At 35.7% G+C, this 15,216-nt stretch overlaps 1 non-coding gene across 1 annotated transcript; it reads right to left on the bottom strand.

Moving 5' to 3' along the window:
• Positions 1–13,613: 13,613 nt before the first annotated feature.
• On the bottom strand, positions 13,614–13,685 carry TRNAA-UGC. Its single transcript has one exon. It is a non-coding gene; the product is annotated as a tRNA-Ala (tRNA).
• Between the last annotated feature and the right edge of the window lie 1,531 nt (positions 13,686–15,216).

Here is a 15,216-nt window from a genome sequence, read left to right on the forward strand (position 1 = left end):
TGTCACTCATCAGGGAACTATAAATCATAACCACATTGAGATACCACCTCACACCAGTCAGAGTGGCTAAAATTAACAACTCAGGCAACAACAGATGTTGGCAAGGATGTGGAGAAACGGGAACTCTCTTGCACTGTTGATGGGAATGCAAGCTGGTGCAGCCGTTCTGGAAAACAGTGTGGAGGTTACTCAAAAAAAAAAAAAAAAAAAAAAAAGATAGAACTACCCTATAACCCAGGAATATCACTTCTAGGAATTTACCCAAAGGATACAAGAGTGCTGATGCATAGGGGCACATGTACCTCAATGTTTATAGCAGTGCTTTCAACAGTAGCCAAATTATGGAAAGAGCCTAAATGTCCATAAACTGACGAATGGATAAAGAAGATGTGGTTTATATATACAATGGAATACTACTCGGCAATGAGAGAGAATGAAATCCAGCCATTTGAAACAATGTGGATGGAGCTGGAGGGTATTATGCTAAGTGAAATAAGTCAGTCAGAGAAAGCCAGGTATCATATGTCTTTCACTCATATGTGGAACTTGAGAAACTTAACAGAAGGCCATGGGGGAATGAAAGGGGGAAAAGTAACAGAGAGGAAGGGAGGCAAATCATAAGGGACTCTTAAATACAGAGAACAAACTGAGGGTTTGGGGGGGGCACGGGGGAGAAGGGAAAATGCATGATGGGCATTGAAGAAAACACTTGTTGGGATGAGCACTGGGTGTTGTATGTGATGAATCACAGGAATCTACTCCCCAAACCAAGAGCACACTGTATACATACACTGTATGTTAGCCAATTTGTCAATAAATTATATTTAAAAAAGCATATGGTTGAATAGAGATGGTGTGCATGTTTACCTTAAAGTTCTGTCAGGAAAGGTGAATGGGGAGTGGATGTCAGGGAGGCAACCAACCATCTCCAATATACCTGATTGACAGGAGGAAGCCCAATTAGATGAAGTTCTAATGTGTGGGGTTTTTTTTCCACAATGGCTGTGGGAAGTAATTTTTTTTCTTTTTTTTTTCTTTTTTTTTTTTTTTTTTTGGCTTTGAATGTAAATGAAGAAGCATGTAGCCTGGGTTCCTACTGACAACGAAGAGAGTCATTCTGATAATGAAGCTAGCCATAGGGCCAAAGCAGAGGGATTCATAGAGAAATGGATAATTAGAGCTGGAACCCTGACTAATCTATGTGTGAGGGCTGGACTTAGACTTTTCAGGTACCCAAACCATTACTACTTAGGCTAAAAAAGAAAAAAAGAAAAAGTCACTCTCTTGCAGGCAGTACATAGATAAGTCTTGTTTTATTATCCATTCAGCCACTATATGTCTTTTGATTGGAGAGTGTAATACATTGACATTTAATTATTCATAAGAATGTACTTATTGTTATTTTGTTGATTGTTTTCTTGCTGTTTTTGTTCTCTGTTTTTTCATTCTTCTCTTTCTCTTTTCCCTTGTGATATGATGTCTTTCTTTAGTGTTATATTTAGATTCATTTCTCACTTTCTTTTGTGTATTTGTTTTGTGTATAAGTTTTGGCTTTGTGGTTACATGTGAAGTGTTCATATATAACATCATACATGTATAACAGTCTTTTCTAGGTTGATCACTTAAATACATTTCTAAACTCTAAATGTTTACTTCTCTTAAGTTTATGATGTCACATTTTGCCTCATTTTATTTTATGTATCTCATAATTATTGTAGTTTTAGCTAATTTAACTACTTATGTCTTTTTTTTTTACCTTCGTGCTAGTTTTATAAGTGATTTATCTACTATCTGTATTATGTATTTACCTATCCAGTGAGATTTTTACTTTTGTATATTTTCTTGTTAATTAATGTTGTTCCTTTTTTAGCTCAAAGAATTCCCTTGAACTTTTCTTGTAAAATTGGGTTCGTGGTGATGAACTCTTTTAGCTTTAACTTTTCTGGAAAACTTTTTATTTCCCCTTCAATTCTGAATGACAACCTTCCTGGGTAAAGAGTATTCTTGGTTAGAAGTTTGTTCTATTGAGATGTGTGAATCTGTCATACCACAACCTTCTCTGGGCTGCAAAGTTTCTGCTCAAATATTTGCTAGTAATCTAATGGGTTTTCCTTGTATGCAATGAGTTGCTGCTTTTAAAATTATCTCCTTTTTTTAAAATTTTGACATTTTACTTATAATGTGTCTTGGCATAGATATGTTTTAGTTCAATTTGTTTAGAACTCTCTGGACTTTCCTATACCTGGATTTCTGTTTCCTATCCCAGATTAAGCAACTTTTTAGCCATTGTTTCCTCAAATAAGTTTTCTGCATCTTTCTCTCCTCTCTTTCTGGGATGCCCATAATGTGAATGTTAGTCTCTTTGATGTTTTCCCTTAGGTCTTCACTTTTTAAAGTTTATATTTCTTTTTCCTACTCTGTCTGGGTGACTTCTAGTGCTTTGTCTTCCAAATTGCTGATCTGTTTCATCTGATATGGAACTCTTGTAGTGTATTTTTCAGTTCGGTTATTCTGTGACTTCTTTGATTCTGTCTTATATACTCTCTTTTTTCAAGTTCTCACTGTGTTCACCATACTCATGAGTTTGGTGAGTACCTTTATGACCATTACTTTGAATTCTTTATCAGGTAGATTACTTATCTCCATACCTACAAGGTCTTTTTCTGAGATTTCATCTTGTTCTCTTGTTCCAAACATTTCTTTGTGTCCTCATTATGTTTGGCTTTCTGTGTTGTTGTTTTTTTTCTGTGTAATAAGTGAAATAGCTACCTCATTCAGTCTTGATGGAATGTCCTTCTGTAGGTGATAAAACTTCTTGCTCAACCTTGCCATAGTTCTTTGTTGTCTCTTTAACCTTTGTAGTTGTCTAAACAGTGTGATTTATTGTTGATAAGACCCTGTTGTTGAAGGTGTGCCAAGACCCGTCAGTTGCCCAAGGGAAGGGATCTCGTTTAACACAGCAGCTTTTAAAGTATGCAAATATATACAGCCCTGTGGTGCCATAATCATACTCTCTATTGACCTCCACACCATTTGATCTGGAGGTTCCCTCAGATCAAACTGCAGGTTCCAGTTAAATGTATTGACTCTTTCCTGAGAGGTCTTGTTGAATTGTAGTGAGGTGCACAAGGATAATGTCACCCTGCTTATGTTCTCTGCAAGCCACTCCATATTCTCAAAATGTGAGGAAACCTGGATCCTGCCCTTCAGGCTGAAGCTGCAGGTTTAATAAATAAACATTTTCCCAGGAAGATTGGGGTTATGTTTCAGTCTTTTATCTGTGTAGTGCCCTAGGAATGTTAGCCTGCCAAGAACTGTGATTCTAATTTTCACAGTGACTTAGAACTCAGGAATGCTAGCCTCCTTGCCCACCAGGGCCAGGTGAACAAGGGACATCCCCTGTGTGGTTTGCATGTCTCTGCCAGCTTTATCAGGTAATCTGGAGAGTGTAGTGGAACAGGCGGACAGTCGATGGCTCCAGAAAGGCAGAGGAAAAATGCTTTGACTGAATGCACCCACAGGCCACCTGGATACTGCTGGCAAGAGTGCACATGCATCTGTGCACATGTATTGGCCCAGGTTGGGAGCAAGGGGATGCCATGGCTGTGCTTACCTGCCCCAGCCAGAGTGGAGGAGTAGTATGACTGCCTGAACTCTCCAGCCTCAGCAGAGCAGTGAGATAATGCGGTGACCACTCATTCCTCCCAACCCAGTGGGGCAGTGGGAAGGTACAGCATCCCAGAAGGGCTATTAGCAGTAACAGGATAGATGGAGAGTGCACAGAAGGCATCTGCTAGCCTTCCATCTCCAGAGAGATCCCAAACTTTCCCCTGACCCTCAAGCACATGCCCCCACAACAGCAAATGAGACCCTTTCACATATAGTATGGGTGTTTTTCAAATTGGTGCTTTTGGACTGTATCCCAGGGTGATTGAGATGTATATGAGTCTTGTAAAAGGAGAGTCTTAGTTTCCTATAGCACTCTAGGTCTCTCAGAAGTTAGTCCCATTGGTTTTCTAAGACAGATGTTTTGAGGAGCTCATCTCTCTGGTGTAGATCTCAAGGATTGGGGTGTTTGATGTGGACCATTACCCCCTCACTCCTCCAGAAGTGCTACACTGGTACGATTCCTCCCTATTGTATGTTGCCACACTTGGTATGGCATTTTGTGCTAAGATCCTGTCTCTACCTCTTCCACCCATCTAGATGAGGTTCTTTTATCCTTCATTGTGGGGAAGTACTTCATCTAGTTTTTATATATTTTTTCAGAGAGAACTGATCCATATGTAGCTATAGATCTGTTGTATCCCTTGTCTCTCACATTTTAAAAAATATTTATTTATTAAAATTCAAATTTGTTGCATTTAAGTTAAAATTTATCAGCATTGACTCCTGTCTTGAGCTCTGAATTAAAACCTCACTTGGGGGTTCCTGGATGGCTCAGTTGGTTACGAGTCCAACTCTTCGTTTTGGCTCAGGTCATGATCTCACAGTTGATGAGTTCAAGCACCACATTGGACTCTGCTCTGACAGTGCAGAGCTTCCTTGGGATTCTCTCTCTCCTTCCCTCTCTGCCCCTACCTCTCTCTCTCTCTCTCTCTCTCTCTCTCTCTCTCTCTCTCTCTCCCTCTCCCTCTTTCAAAATAAATAAGAAAAAAAACAAACTTCAATTGGGGTTCCTGGGTGGCTCAGTTGGTTTAAGTATCCAACTCTTAATCTGGTCTCAGGTCATGAGCTCGAGGTTAATGGGATCGAGTCCCACTTTGGGCTCTGACCTAACAGCTCAGAGCCTGCTTGGGATTCTCTGTCTCTCTTTCTGCCCCTCCTCTTCTAGTGTGCATATGCATGCTCTCTGTCTCTCTCAAAATAAATGAAGTTAAAAAAATCACTAAGAAAAAAAATTTTCTAAGAAAGCTATTTAACTTCAAACAAGATGAATTAACACCTACTGTGAGCCATTTTTATAACTATATAAAGAATTTTTCAATTAGTTCAGTGCTATAGCCAGAAGAGTTAAAATGAAAAGTACAAATGAGAACATAATTGGCACTGAAATTAAAAAAAACATAGTTCTATACTGTCTACACTCATGAGATGTCATAAAGAGTTATCACAGTGACTCAAAACTATAAGTCTGTTGAGAGGCCATCTATCCTAATCTGATGGAAACTCTTTCACAATAATCTCTAGTAAGCATTTTGAACATTTCTAAGAATAAGTAGTTCATTACCTTCTCAGACATTTCCTTCCATTGTTGGGTATCCAATATTATTAGAGAGTTTTCCTTTATGTTGACATAAAATATTTAATTTTACAACTTCTCCACATCCCTACCTTTTGTTTGGATACATACAAAGCGCAACACACTTACTCTTTATTGAACATTTGTAAAGCACATTTTCACTGCTGCACCAAGATGGCTTTTGATATTTGAGGAATCTTTTTTGAAGTTAGATTTGGTATTCCAGAATGTAGTTAATTTAGACCAAGAGGCTTGATCTCATTGGCAAAGCATTGGTATACTCCTTATGTTATTCGACATATTTTTTTAATGTTTATTTATTTTTGAGACAGAGAGAGAGAGACAGATAGACAGAGCATGAGCAAGGGAGGGGCAGAGAGAGAGACACATACAGAATCCCAAGCAGACTCCAGAGTCTGAGCTGCCAGCCCAGAGCCCTATGTGGGGCTCAAACTCACAAGCTGTGAGATCATGACTTAAGCTGAAGTCAGATGCTTAACCAACTGAGCTACCCAGGAGCCCCTGTTCAACATCTTGATCTTTGGTTTCCTCTTTCATGTCCATTCATGTCTAAAGGTTATCCTCTCTGAAAGAAAAGGTAAAAGCAATATAGCAAGAGGAAAAATACAACGGTGTCATCCATTATTATTGCGGTAGTCATAAATGGGCTGTGCTCTGGAAGGAAAAGAATACATGCACAAATCCACTCTTGTGCAGTATCAGGTCAGGAAGTGTAGTTCTGTACTGTCCTCCTCTTTTGCCTTAATTAAACTAAAATTTTTCTTTGTATTGCCATAATTATTAATCACAATTCTAATTTATTCAGAAATCATCCTTGATACTAGTGATATGCTTAAAAATCTAGGCTGACTTTTAAATTTCTTCTTGAATATACATTGTATTGAAAACTGACATGGGCAGTTTAGACAGGCACAGTTAGTAAATTCTTTTGGGGGTAGATATGACTAACTTTCAATAGTTAGAAATAGAAGAGGCTATTGTTGTCATCCCTTCAACCCAGATTAAACTCTGACACACATCTGCTGTTAACTAGCAAATAGACAAAATTAAATGACTTATGTGACCTGGATGACTTCCGATGATCAATCCTTTTAGGACTCAAATAGCATCTGGCCTATAGACCTAAGACAAATTTAACATAATTTTAGTAGCAGGATTTGTCTTTACAGACTCGGACAATGACCCTCTGAATTAGTGTAAGGATATAGGTGTATTTAAAATACGAGGATTAATTAAATGGATGGTAAATGGTGCTAACTATGTTTCTCACACTGTCAGGGAGGTTTCAAATAAGCGAGGCAGGAGGGTAAAATGACTTATATGGTGCTGAATTAGCATTGAAGACACTAATATGAATGAATGTTTAACTTAACATTAATACTGCTTGGTAGATATATAAATTACATGCATGTCCATATTCCACAGGGTGGTATTTATACACATATTTCCTAGCTCTGTCCACTTAGGGGGTCTAAAAGCAATGATCCTCCAGTGGCAGTGAGACTACTTGATTATATCTTTGTTTCTGGTGTCATTCTCCAATGAAAGAAAACAATGCTCTGTAGATATAATGGCTGGTTCTAAGACTTGGGCAGGAAATACATAAAATAAGCTTGGAGATAAAAAATAAATAAATAAATAAACATTAAAAAAATTTTTAAACCAACAAACAACAATAAAAGCTAATCCAACTCCCCCCCCCCAAAAAAAAAAAAGAAAAAAAATAAGCTTGGAGCATCTTTTACAGTTAGAAAGTAAGGAACTACTCAACAAATAAAGCAATGTGGTATATTAAAGAGATGGAGGAGAGCCAACAGGAAGAACTCCCAATGGCTAAAACTTGAACAATTTGAGTAACAACAACAACAAAAGGTAGTAATAGATTATAATTCAAATTATATAATAAATATGCATGAGTCCATAGTGATATAAATAACTGATTATATTAAGTAAACAGATGAGAAAGAAGAAACATCTTTCTCATACATAAAAATTCCAAATAATTTATGTAGATGTATTCCTTTTCCAAAGATGATGGCGCATAACTTTCAACTCCTTATTTGTGAGTATATTTAGTGACTTTCTTCCAAACAGTATAGTATAGAAAGGGGAAAAATTAACTTTATGGTGGAAAATCTAGAAAACACTAATTTAGCCAGGTGATCAAGATTAACATCATTAGTGATAAATATACTGATAGCATAGGTCCTTGATATGTGTTGAAAATGGTATTTCATATATGTGGTCTTCTATCCTGAAACCCATAACTTCTCTCTAATCATGAGAAAACATCATCCAAACATAATTGAAAGGCATCCACAAAATACTTAGCCAGGAATCAAAGCTGTCAAAATCATCAAAACCAGATAAAAAAAGGTAGGAAATTGTCATGGCACAAAAAAGCTTAAGGATGCATGACAACTAAATGTCATATGGTATCTTGGGTGGAACCCTGGAACAGAAAAAGTACATTAGGCAAAAACTAATGAAATCTAAATACAGTGTATGTGTGTGTGTGTGTGTTTCCATATATATCTATGTCTATATCTGCATGTATGCATATTAAACCTTTTAATGTCAATGTAAACATATATGTGTATATACTTATCAGATTTTGTTTTATACATCATCTAGTGAAGAAAACCTCTAGTGAAGTTTTACACCATTTCTTTTTTCTAGAACAAATCTTTTTCTCAATAAATCTTGAAAAACTAATTTTACCAATAAAACCCCATTACTAATATACATTATGCTAATCAATAAAAATTCTCATAAAGTTAGTCAAAGCACTTGTTAATCTTTAAAGTGATATATACCTTTAGAGTATATATTTCCAGTTATGTTTACTAAATGTCCCATGAATATGTATTGAAGCTCTGGAAACAGACACACACAAACACTCATATCCACTGTCTATGCTGAGGAGTTTTACAGAAAATTATGCATATCACAATGCTCTTATTTTTCTCTTATTTTTTGAGGTTATCTCTTTTTATACATAACATTTCCACAGAGCGTTTTGTGCAGCCTCATCTATTTCTTTAGACACATTTGTCATGCTTTATTAGGTGTGATTAGTCATGACTACCAGTCAAGACTTTGTTTCAGAGAATTTCCTAACTATGTTTTCACTTTCACATGCAGACTTTGCCCATATTAGCCATTTTGCTGTCATATACTATAAGACACCAAGTTGTCTTTCACAAAAGGTTCTTGTAATATTTCTCCCCCAATTGGACCTTGTCTTTATATTCATGTTATGCCAAGAAAGGTAGCTTAATTTATTTAGTATTTTGTTTTGAAATTGAGATATAATTGACATATAACATTGTATGAGTTTAAAGTGTACAAAGTGTTGATTTGATATATTTATATATTGCAATATGATCACTCCTGAAGTGTCAGCTAACACCTCTATTACTTCACATAATTACCATTTCTTTTTTGTGATGAGAACTTTTGAGATCTTTCTTATTTTCTCTTTCTACCTTGTCAGATATAATTTTCAACCTGTCAACTTTTTCAGATGTTTTATATTTATCCAGATGAGATACTCTTCTATGTATTCCTCCATTAAGTTTTTTGAAAGATTTACTGTATATGGTAAACATAACTGAGATACATACCTTGCCACCAAAAGTTTTTAGCTTAATGTGTGGGTGGAGACAGGTAATAAACAGATAGTAATTATACTATGTGACAAAATTTAGGGTAAAGGTGTGTATTAGTGTTTATGAAAACTTATTCAAAGAGTTTCTCTACCAGCCTTTCTGGGAGTGATTGGTTATAGACAGCTTTGAGTACCTTCCCAGAGGAGGGGTCACTTGAAATGAATCTGAAAATATAAAGTGTGATGGATGGGAATATATGGAAGAGACAATGCAGGGTGAACTTTAGTTCAATGTTAAGAAATGTTCTGGGATGCAATTAGATGAGGAAATGAAGGTTGGATGTAATTGAAGAGTAGCAAGAGATGAGACTGCAAAGGTAAGCAGAGAATATATCATGATAGGTTTTCTATGTCATGTTAAAAAGTTTGAGTTATGTCAGGGACTTGACATAATCAGGTTTGTGTATTATAAAACTCATTCTAGGAATAATAAAGAGACACGATTGAAAAGGGCATAGTAAGAATCAGGCAGAACACAGCTGTTACCACGAAGATTTAGTTGAAAAATGATGAGGTAATGAATTATAACAATGGAAATATGAATGGAAAGATGAATCTCCAGTGTCAATCATCATACCCATTAAAGTAAGCACCTAAAAACTTTAATAAGTGCCTTAATGAATAAAATTAAGAAATTTAAGGTACATATTTGGATAGGCATGTAGAATGTCTGACTTTGATTGCATGAGTTGCAATGATGACAATTTTTTTTTTTTAATTATGACAATTTTGACGTAAGCACAGGTAGAGGTAGAAGACCCAAATGGCAGGAAATTTAAAGGAACATATTTCCAGCAAAGAGAAAACTATTGTTCTTAGGACTCTAATGGTTCCAGAAATACTTTTTAAGACATAAATCTTAGATTACTCATATCTGAGAAATATATACACTACCATAAAAATACATATTTATGTTCTCTTATGTCCACCAAAATGTTATTTTCTGGTTTATAAATTTCCATGTAAATATCATATTACAGTCTAACATACAATACTCCTCTGCTTTCTTCCTAGTCTCTCTGCCTCTTTTTCCTTCTTCTTTAAACCTGTGTACATCATTAGCCATGTGTGCTACTAGTCTATCCTGAATATAACTTGCAGGACTTTAATCTGTGCCTACAACTTCTAACCTGTTTGGACTACTTAGGGAAAAGAACCAGGCCAAGCGTTCAAGTCTGTTTTGATTTGACAAGCTGCCAATCCAGTTACAGCATTTCACAGTATCTGAAAGTATGGGCCAATAGAGCCTGGAAACATCAGTGCCCACTACGTAACACTATCCCACCTCCATGTTCCTAAGCATGTCTCAGAAAAAGGCAAATGGACACAAGGAAAGCCTTAAAGAACTCTACTTCTACCATGAAAGTTAAGAGGATCCATTGTGGATTTGTCAGCAGCTCTCTTTTAAAGTCTTTGAATTTAGCAGACATGTTCAAAGGGAACACTGTGAAGATAAATTGTTAGATTTAACCTAATCTTCCTGTATTTCACATTTCTACAAAATGTCTTCAAGCTTTCTTGTTTTTTATCTGCTCTGTTAGGCTTCTGTCTACTTGATTTGGCTTCCCCCAAGGTTTTGTTTTTTGCTTTAAATCTGGTGTTCTCCATCCTCCTTAGGTATGATATGAACAGTCACTACCTTTTCTCATCTCTTGGGCTTGATCTTATTCCTCCATGGATTGGCCCTAACTCTCTTAGGCCAGCCTATGCTTCTGCAATTACCCTCTGGAGGATAAGGCAGGACAAGAGCATTATGGAAATGATGGAGAGGAAATGTCTTTTACTTACAAGTACTGTCTTTTAAAAGTATTCCTTCTAGATGCCAATCATTGTTTCAAGGAAAATAAAAGCTGATGAAATGAAAGTACCTGTTTTTATAGTCACCAGGTTAATGACACTGGATTTGGATGATTCAAAACTGAAGAATCTCTTTGGTATTGATATTAGCTGATATATAGATGATTTGAAAACAAAAACTGATTCAACCATATATTTATTGTCTCAGTAGCATAATCTTACCTGTATAGCTTATAATTTTAAAATATCCATTTACAGATAAGGAAATGAGTTTTATGGTAATATACAACTTGATTAAGGTCACTCAATATTTATATATGGTTGAGTCTTTCTACCCCCTCTGAACTAGGAATCTGTTAACATGAGTTCATATTTCTAATTCACATACATATTTCATCATAATAAACAGACTCTGTATATGTTAAGACTTAAAATGTTGACTGTGATATGCATTTTAAGATTTAACATATACTTCTAATTTAAAGGTGATGGTACCTTTTGTACAGGTGAATTGTCTTTAGAAATAAGATTATATTTAGTTCCAAACCCTAAAATCATGAATGGATTATGAACTTACTCTGAGAATTGAAAGGCAACAAAGCATAAGACTTAAAAATTTAGTCTTGAACTTGATTACCCAGGTCAGTTTCTGGGATTGCCACCTGTTAGCTGTGTGACTTTTATAAACTTTTTGTGTCTAGTTTTTTTTTTTTTCATGTATAAATTAGGAATAAAATATCTTTCTTAGAAGGTTGTTACAAATATCAAATAAGATGCAAATATCAAACCACTGGCCCATAGAAAATGATACCTAGCTGTGCTCGTTAAATAATTAAGAAAATGCTTTACCATAAAATATTGTACAGAGTTAATGATGAGAGATGTTCTGTTAAAGTAGTGGTAATTTCCTTCAACTTGGAATAATACTCAGATGCCTAATATTGAGAGACAAGACAACAAGGCATTCTAATAAAATTAGAATTTCAATGTTATTTTCTTTCTAAATATGTTGATTTTATAATTCAGATTTCTATGTGTATATTACTAATATTTTTATTATCTGTTTAAAATGTAATATATTGCAACATACAAGTAAAAATAATAATAATGTGGTTAAGAAAACCAATAGGACTGACCACATTGCTTATTCATAAAATTTGATTTATAGCAATTATTACCAGTGTTGTTTAGTTTCATATGTAGTGTCTTATCAACAAATAGTATGACTCTTGAAGGTCAAATATGAAATAAAAAATATATTGTGCATCTGCTAGTTCATTGTATTTTAAATGGCAAAGTGGTTGGCAATTGCTTTATTGAAAATTTAATTTCCTTTTCATATCTTTCATCCTCTGTGGTTATATAAACGGCTGTATTTGCAATCATGTCTTTTCACAGATAAAAGTCATTTGGGTTCAGTCATTGGTTAAACTTTTAAAATAAATACTGTTAAGAGAATTATATATACCATATTTTTCCCATTTACTTAATCCAATTATGGCCAAATTATTTATATTACTGAAACATAACTTTCTCTATCAAATCCTTTTACATTGCTGCTATTTGAAATTTGTTTTCTTCATTGCTGTACTGGTTTTTCCTTTTATTATCATGGCTGAAGAACTATGTAGAAAAAATGTATATAAAATAAGATGACCTTATTTTCCTTAAAAAAAATTTTTTAACACTTATTTATTTTTGAGAGACAGAGCTTGAGTGGGGGAGGGGCGGAGAGAGGGGGAGATACAGAATCCAAAGCAGGCTCGAGGATCCTAGCTGTCAGCACAGAGCCCGACATAGGGCCTGAACCCAGGAACCATGAGATCATGACCTGAGCCAAAGTCGGATGCTTAGCTGACTGAGTCACCCAGGTGCCCCAGAAGGTGGCTTTATTTTTAATGGTGAATTAATTTTATAATCTTTAGATGTCTATCAATTGAACTTTCTTGGTCAAAATATATTCTGTATGCTACAAAAGAATTCAAACATACTCTTGTTGTTGAGGAATTATTGTCACAGTAAAAGATAAAATATGTTCAAACACATATCAAGACATTTTTGTTTCACATTAAAATGAAAGAGAAAAACACCATTTTCATATTTCATAAATTTTGATTGAATTAGCAATATTTACCTTGTTTAAAAAAATCCTTCTTGTTAAAATATGAAAATTTTTGCCCAAAACCTTTGGATTTTCATTTTGATTATTCAAAATTCACTTTGGTCATTGCTTTTCTTTCCATTTTAGTTACTACTGTAACATGTGATTAAATTTTTTTTTCAGTGTTTATTTTTGAGAGGCAGAGAGAGACAGAGTATGAGTAGGGAAGGGGCAGAGAGAGAGAAAGGGAGACACAGAATACAAAGCAGGCTCTAGGCTCTGAGCTGTCAGCACAGAGCCCGATGCGGGGCTCGAACCCACAAACCGTGAGGTCATGACCTGGGCCGAAGTTGGATGCCCAACCGACTGAGAAACCCAGGCACCCCTAACATGTGCTTTATCTAAATACAAAAGGGTTGATCTAAAATCCTCCCATGATTGGTGGCCCTTATCTCTCACACAGAAATTCATGGCCATTTTAATTTTTGTTGATACACTTAGTTGTGGTCAAGTGAGGCAATAGCTATCTCTATTTACTATGTTTTATTTTTTTAGTTTATTTATTTTGAGATAGAGATAGAGAGAGAGGGAGAGCGAGAGTGTACACATGAGTCGGGGAAGGGGAGAGAGACAATCCTACTCAGGCTCCATGCTGTCAGCACAGAGCACGATGTGGGACTAAACTCACAAACCTTGAAATCATGTCTTGAGCTGAGATCAAGAATCAGATGCTTAACTGACTGACTTGCCCAGTGCCCTAGTGAATTGGAGCTTCTATAAAGTGGAGATGCCAGGGATCGAACCTGGGGCCTCATACATGCAAAGCATGTGCTCTACCATTGAGCTACATCCCCATGTAATTAAAAAAAAATGTCTAAACATACACTATTACAGATGCATCCACTTTTTGTTTACAATACAGGAAAATATTTATTCATACAGACACACTGAGATCAAGCCATATGTACAGATTTTTGCCTGGTATGTTTTTTGTCTTTTAATTCTTATTTACTAGAGAACTTCATATTAGTGTATGTCCTTATTCTGTATGGATAGTATGAAGACTCTTCTTTTATCGTTTGGTCCTGCAGTGTTTCTTGTATTATGTCTTCATTTAATCCTGAGAGGGCTTATTCTGAAATATGAAATTTCTTTTATGAAAGTTGACATGCTAATTGCATACAGTTCTGAACATGTGCAATTTCCCAAACTTTTCACTTCAAAGTATAGACCAACACTTTGCAACTTTGTTCAATAGAACATCAGGATCCCTCTGTTAGGTTTGGAAACTATAAGCTATTTTATCTTACCTTAGGATATCTATAATTCACTTTACCATGTTAAAGGCTATAGAATGTCATACTCTGAAGAAATCAGCTTAATTCTGTTTACACTAGTGTTTTCCCATTTTAGACCATCATATCTTTATTATTATTTTCCTTAACTCCTTAGATAGTCGTGTAAATAAGTACTCTGTATAACTGGAAAGTATCGTAATTTCTTTGGCTCTACTAATACCTTTCTTATAAATACTCTGAAGATCTTTGCAGAGCTATGACCTAGTGGGTTGAGATTCTTCCCTGTTGTCCATTTTATGAAATATGCCTGCTGCATGTGCCTAAGAGTGAATGCCATCCCCATCTTTTCAGCAGTGGTGGGAATTTATGTAAACCACCTTGACTGTAGAATAGAATTAATTTGGGGCTAGGTAATACTTCAGTGATTCCTCCTTGCTTAATCAAAAGAATTACTTTGCTTACTTTTGTCCATGCCTAATTCATCTTATATTATAGATACTAAAACTAAGATTTTGATGTTTAATTTTGTCATGCTAAGCTTTTCTGCTTGAAATGACTGGACTAAGTAGTTGACCAAGTCATATATCAATACTTATATCTGTATACACATTTTTGTCTACACACACACACACACACACACACACACACACACAGACACACACACAGACACACAAATAATATCCTGTATAAAATATCTACTAAGACAGGCAAAGCAAACTTACCTTCCTGTAGTTTAGAGACTAATATGTACACAGTATGTGTCTAACTTCCTCTTTACTGTCAGTCACAAATCTCTAAGCTGTTTTTTTAGCTAGGAAAGAAGTGGATGCTTACTTAGACATTGAAGAAAGGTTCAGAACCAACATTTTAACATGGAGATTAGCCCAGGAGAAACAGATGGCAAAATAGGAGTCCAACCTCTTTTTTGATGCTAGGAAGTATGGTTGGACAGGTGCCCCTCCTGTGACCTTGTATCCACTCTTGTTGAGGACCTGGATCCTGGTGGATTGATGCAGAGCCATGGAAGAGTTTCGCAGCAGAGGAGAGTTCCCACAACAGTGATGCTGGGGCAGGATCCTAGTCTGAC

The sequence above is a fragment of the Panthera tigris genome, chromosome A1 (assembly GCF_018350195.1).
Source record: "Panthera tigris isolate Pti1 chromosome A1, P.tigris_Pti1_mat1.1, whole genome shotgun sequence".
NCBI classification, from domain to species: Eukaryota; Metazoa; Chordata; class Mammalia; order Carnivora; family Felidae; genus Panthera; species Panthera tigris.